General features: G+C 42.1%; 1 protein-coding gene across 1 annotated transcript in view; it reads left to right on the top strand.

Moving 5' to 3' along the window:
- Positions 1 to 2,857: 2,857 nt before the first annotated feature.
- SYTL5 (synaptotagmin like 5) overlaps positions 2,858 to 6,000 on the top strand; it is a 103,264-nt gene continuing 100,121 nt past the window's right edge. Inside the window, exon 1 of the mRNA XM_081950236.1 lies at positions 2,858 to 3,024. The gene's annotated coding sequence lies outside the window, so the exon portion shown is untranslated. The remainder of the gene's footprint in view (positions 3,025 to 6,000) is intronic.

Below are 6,000 nucleotides of genomic sequence, written 5' to 3'. Positions count from 1 at the left end.
GAACACCACTCAGACCCATAGTCAGCTCCATAGGCTCACCTCTACAGAATCTTGCCAAATTCCTCGCCAAACAACTCCAACCCTACGCAGAAACCATCACCTCAAACGTACAAAACTCACTCCACTTCATAGAAACAATAAAGAAACAAAACATACAACCCAGCAACCTACTTGTGAGTTTCGATGTCATATCCCTTTTCACCCAAGTGCCTATAAAAGAAGCCTTGACAGCCATCCAGAAAAAACACAACCCCCCCAAACACATCCTGGACCTCACCAACCACTGCCTAACCAACACATACTTCATCTATAATGGACAAAGATACAAACAGATAGAAGGAGCACCCATGGGATCACCCCTCTCACCTGTCATTGCAAACTTATACATGGAACATTTTGAAACCAACGCTTTAGACAAATCTGAACACAAACCCAAACTCTGGCTTAGATATGTTGATGACACTTTCGTGATTTGGCCACATGGAAAAGAAAAACTGGACAACTTCCTCACACATCTCAACAGCCTACACCCCAAAATACAATTCACCATGGAAATAGAAGCAAACAACCAACTTCCCTTTCTGGATGTCCTAATCTACAAAAAACCTAATGGCTCCCTAGGACACACCATCTACCAGAAAAAAACACACACCAACCGCTACTTAAATGCACAATCCCATCACCACCCTGCACAGATCAACTCTGTAGCCAAGACCCTCATCTCCAGAACCAAATGCCTAGCCGACAAAGACCACCTGAAAACTGAATTACACAAACTCACAAATGTATTAATCTCCAATGGATTCCAAAGAAAAACAATCACCAACCTAATCCAAAAGGAGACTCCCCCAAAAAACCAAGACACAGAACAGGACAATGGCATCGCCCTCCTCCCTTATATCAAAGGCACCACAGATAAAATCAGCAAAATTCTCCACAAGCACAATATCAGGACAGCCTTCACCACTGACCAAAAAATAGCCAACATCTTAAGAAACCCCAAAGACAAAATCCAGTTAGAAAACCAAGGAGTCTACAAAATACCATGCAAAATCTGCCCAGCAATATACATAGGACAAACAAACAGAAGAATAAATGCATGCATCACAGAACACAAGAACGCAGTAAGAAAAAAAGAAAAAACTTCCTCCCTTTTCCAGCACCTTAAAGCTACAGGACATGAAATCAACTTTGAAGGAGCCAGGTTAATCTCCAAAACAGAACACCTCCACAAGAGACTAATCATGGAAGCCATCGAAATAGAGAAACACCCCCACAGCATGAACAAACGTGATGATACCTCCCGCCTACCAAACATCTGGAAACCAGCCCTAGCCAACAAACGAACACCACCCACCACCCAAGCCGTTAAAATACAAAACAACAATGCACACACAGCCTGCACCAATCAGCACCAATCTACCAATCATGATACAACCACACAACCAATCATTCCACTTACTGAAACAAAGCCAGCACCCCATCCCCTCCCACCAAGACTTACAGAAAGACGGCAGCTCCGATCACATTTTAAGCCCACAGCTTGAAGATGGCAGGTGAGATCCTGCCGAAACATTGCAAAGACAATCTCAACCTTACACGGGAAAAGACCCGAATACAACAAAACCAGCATATATATATATATATACATATATATATATATATATATATATATATATATATATATATATATATATATATATATATATATATATATATATATATATATATATATATATATATATATATATATATATATATATATATAAAATACACACACACACATATATATATATATGTATGTGTGTGTGTATATATATATATACACATACATAAACACACACACACACAAAGTACCATGCTTTATTTAACCTGTATTTTGTATAAATGAGTCCCATATTTCATTATACTTGTCCATACAAAGTCTACCATTAATACAATGTCTTTTGTGATAAAACAGATAAAATGTAGAGAAGACACTGATTTGAATTGATGAGCTCTGCATCACAGGGCTATTTATTTTATTTTAAACAGGACACATTTTACAGCAAAGCAAAAAAACAAAAAAAAGGAGCCATATAATTGTATCCTTTAAAATAATTGGGCCAAGTCTCCACTGAGTTGAGCTTGACTTGTTTAATTTGGAGTTAGCATATACTGTGGCATATGATTTAGTAAATAATGTGAATCTACTCAATTATGATTTATTAGAGCATGATAAGCAAAAACATAAAATAGTAGAAAATGTAAATCGGGGCATCAGCAATGCCCCAATTTCACATGGATCTTTCTGCCTGGAGCTCCACATGATCCAAAATATTCCCAAAACAGAAGCAACTTGTTCCAAGAGCATTATCCATCTGTTTTCCTATTCATATGAGACATCTAAAGTGACATTTCAGAATGTTTTATCAGTGCAATTAAATAGCAGCCTTGAAAATCATTTAATATCAACAGTGGCAGATCACGATGGCACTCCCTATTTTTTCAGTCCTCGTCACATCCTCTATTACCATTAAAACATCACCACTTTATCCCATAAACATACTGCATGTGCAGAAACGGGGCAAACATATTTGATGACGCTGCTTGTCAGTCTGGACTCTGGTCCCCTTTTTCTGTCATTGTCTTATATTATCTTTGAAGTCTCTCCCACTTCCATCCCTCATCTTTCTGCAAAATGGGGAGGGCATGCAACTAGCTTTCCTTGCGAGTCGCCTCCCTTCGAACCTCACTGCGCTTCCGGAGCTGAGCCAGCAGGAGGCTCCACTTGGGTCCCTGTTCGAGAAGGACAAGAAGATGATCTGCGCCAGGACTGGCACGGCGGATTTTCCGTAGGTTGTTTTACAGACATCCATCCTTTTCAGTGGTAACTCGTTTCCCCCTCCCCCTTTCTCGAGTTAGAGCTGAAAGACCTTCAACGTGGGATGGCTGAGAAGACTTCTTTTGCGAGCACGCAGAGGCACAGAAAGGTAAACCGGCAGTGTGACGGCAGCAACAGCAGCAGCAGTAGCCACGGGAAAGGTAAGCAAGGACTGACTTCACGGTGTGTTAACTTGGCTCTCCTCCGGCCGGTTTCCTGCCCTTGGAGGATTATGAATGTCGCCCTCGCAAGCCCGGACGGTGCAAATTGACGGTGTCTCGCCAGTCAAGGGCAAGAGTGGGGTAGCTGATTTGGAACAAGCAGGTAACCTGTGAGCACCTTTAATCATCTCCAGGCTGTTTCCACCTTTTCTTTAAGAATTTTACAGTTGGCCTTTCGAAACGCAGGAGGGTCGATGTCGATGTTTCCATTTTATACTTGTGTTTTTCTTTTCTTCCACGTAGCGAGGGGAAAGTGTGCTCTGCAAGGGGGAGGAGGCGACTTGGAGTGATCCTGTGCGGGAAGGTGAAGATACTTGCCTTCAATTGAGAACAACTGAAAACAAGTAGTTTACTCCCCCCCCCCCCATCTTTGCAAATCAAGTTTCCTTCGGGCAGTTCTGATTTGAGACAGAAAGGGGGAGCGTAGATGCCTATTAAACATCAACCGTGGTGAATATTAGGATTACTTTGGAAATAAGGATGAAATGTGGTTATCTTCATCACCCAGCTATTCTTGTTTCAGTCTGTGAAGATAATATGCCTTTATTGACGTTTTATTCATTTGCAAAGATGCAGTTCCCAAAACTGATCCTGTTGAATTCAGTAGCTGCCCCCCCCCCCACAATGGAGCAGGAGCTGTAAGTTGGCTCTTCAAAAGAGTTTAATATGTGATTAATTACACTCCTTTTTACAATGCTACTTATCTGTCACACACACACACACACACACCACACACACAGGGGGTCTCAGACAGACACTTTCACCTGCATACTGAATTTGGAAAGTAAACTGTGCAGATGACTCTTTTGCAATGATAAAATCTGAAAACTCAAGATTGAAAGAAAATCTCCTACTGAGCAGTAAAACAAAAAATGGTGTGCCCTTGCTAGGCTTTTTGGTTTATTTTGTTTCTGAAAACTGAAGTGCCTTTGAGATGTGAAAGGAGCTGTAGTATAGAAACTGTAGTATGACAGAAGTAATTGACATGCCAAAAGGATTTTTTTCACTTTTGAGTATGGATCACTTACTCATTGCATAAATTGTTTTTGAATTCCCAAGACTTCAGAATAGAGCCTCCTTAGCCTTCTGCAAAGTATCAGTGCAAACATTACTGAATAAACAGGGAATTTCAAAGAAAATATTAACAGTCCAATTTTATAGACATTTATTAAAAGGAAGAATCAGTATTTCTGTACTGTCTAATAGCAATAGCACTTAGACTTATATACCTCTTCATAATGCTTTGCAGCCCTCTCTATGCAGTTTACAGAGTCAGCATATTGCCCCTAACAATCTGGGTCCTCATTTTACCAACCTTGGAAGGATGGAAGGCTGAGTGAACCTTGAGCCTAGTGAGATTCGATCTGCCAAACTGCTGGCAGCCGGTGATCAGCAGAAATAGCCTGCAGTATTGCACTCTAACCACTTGAGCCACCACGGTTCATCCCTTGAAAGGATGCTCAGAAGGCAGCAACAAATAACATTAATTTATGTGTACATATAGGAATCACCTAAGTAATTTTTCATTTAAGGTAGGAATTTGTAACAGTGGACTGTGTGTGCTCTGTCAAGGGGCTAGAGTCCAAAAATGGGAAAGTCATGTTTTATTTTGGAAGGAAGGTTATAAGGGGTAAAATAGGTACCGTATTTTTTGGAGTATAAAATGCACCTTCCCCCCTAAAAGAGCACAGGGTGTGTCTTATACACGAAATGTAGCCCCGCCTGCCCACCCTCACCCTTTGGCCTCTGCCTCCCAGCAATTTACCTCCTTGCAGCAAACGGAGAAAATGGGGCTTGCGGCGGTGGCAATAGACTATGGCAATCCCTGCAGTCTGAAACAGCTGATCATTGGGAGGCCCGTGCTGAAACTGAAATTGATAATGAAACTTGCTGTTTGCTACAAGGAGGAAAATTGCTGGAGAGGCAGAGATAGATTTTTTTTTCTTCAATCAGGCTAAACTGAAACAGGCTGTTTGTTATTTGTTGGAAGGAGGTAAGTCAATAACTATAAATGCTATATAATGTTCAAATTATTAGACTTATTTTCAAAGACTGCTTTATTATTGTTCTAGACCAGTGGTTCCCAAACTTTTTCAGTCCACCGCCCCCTTGGTAAGACAAACCTTATACTTTTAGCAATTCTGCTCACAATGTACAGTATATATAAGATCCTAGGTCAGTGATGGCGAACCTTTTTTGGCTCGCGTGCCACAAGTGGGGGGAGCGCAGGGGGGTCGAGTGCGGGCGTGCTGCACCCATAATGCAACGCGCGACCTCCCCAGTGCCCATGCGCGCACAACGCATGACCCCCCCATTTTTACATGCTTTTTTCGCCCTCCCCAGGCTCCAGGGGTTTTAAGCGCTCCGAAGGCATCAGGGAAGCCTCGGACGGTCCCTGAAGCCTTCGGAACGCTTAAAAACGACCCTCCGAGCAACCCGGAAGTCATTCCCTGTTTGCTCAGAGGGTGGTTTTAAGCGTTCCAAAGGCTTCAGGGACGGTCCCTGAAGCCTCCAGGGGGGCAGGGGAGGCTCTTTTCGCCCTCCCCAGGCTCCTATAAAGCCTCTGGACCCTGGGGAAGGCGAAAAATAGCTTTTAAAAAGGTGAACTCAGCAGCGCCTCATGTGCCCTGACAAATTGTGGCACGCGTGCCATAGGTTCGCCATCACTGTCCTAGGAGGAAGTAGGACAATCTGTGATTGGTGGTTAGTTATTTATAGTTACACAGAGATAGGCATAAAATCATCTTAAGCGATTATGTTGGAAATGACTTCAGCCAACCAAAACTGGGTCAGTGAAAACAAAGAGACTCTATTGAAAGAAAATAATAATAGCAGTTTGCAAAGTGCAGTTAATTTCAGGCTACACCTTCAACATGAAGTTTTGAGCCAAGAAACACACCTAAGATTTCAAAAGCA

This window comes from Natrix helvetica (genome assembly GCF_964273705.1).
Source record: "Natrix helvetica genome assembly, chromosome: 4".
NCBI lineage: Eukaryota > Metazoa > Chordata > Lepidosauria > Squamata > Natricidae > Natrix > Natrix helvetica.
The sequence above is the reverse complement of the archived record's forward strand: the minus strand, read 5'-3'. Positions and strand labels throughout refer to the sequence as shown.